This window comes from Aptenodytes forsteri, unplaced genomic scaffold (genome assembly GCF_000699145.1).
Source record: "Aptenodytes forsteri isolate BGI_AS27 unplaced genomic scaffold, ASM69914v1 Scaffold55, whole genome shotgun sequence".
Lineage (NCBI taxonomy): Eukaryota > Metazoa > Chordata > Aves > Sphenisciformes > Spheniscidae > Aptenodytes > Aptenodytes forsteri.
The window spans coordinates 1881135-1881825 of NW_008796063.1; positions in this window are offsets into that span (position 1 = coordinate 1881135).

Sequence of the window (691 nt, forward strand, 5' to 3'; positions counted from 1 at the left end):
TACTGAAAGACGCTTCTGTACCAGGAGCTCACACATACAGCCTACCTCTCTTCTAAGGCTTTCACCCAGCAACTGGTCCTGCGCTGAGGATTTGTAGATTTGCTTTTTCAGCGTAACTTTCAAAGCTGAATTTGGAGCAAGCCTCTGTCATGGTCAAAGGATGCTTTGCTCCCCCCACAGCCAAACTACCACAGGGAGGGACAAATCCAGATGAGAGCCATCATGCGTGAAAACTCTATCTCCATGACTATTAGCATACAGTTTACATGCACAGTGGATGTACTGGGAAAATTAGGAATGGTCACAAAGATGATATCAGTAACCTTGTACCTCCTACAGTGGGCAGGTTTGAACCATCAATACTTCTCATCAGCCAAAAGAATCCCTTATTTTCAAGTCTGTCCCTGAAGGCAGGATAGAGGTGAGGTAGATGGTATCCAACTTAATATGTCACTGTGTGCCAGCTGACCTATGGCCCACAGTATAGGAACCGATTGACTATGGTATAACATTAAAAATGTGACCTGATGCTGTCATTCATAGAATCATAGAATCATAGAATCATTCAGGTTGCAAAAGACCTCTAAGATCATCGAGTCCAACCGTCAACCCAACAGCATCATGTCCACTAAACTATGTCCCTAAGCGCCGCATCTACACGTCTTTTAAATACTTCCAGGGATGGGGACTC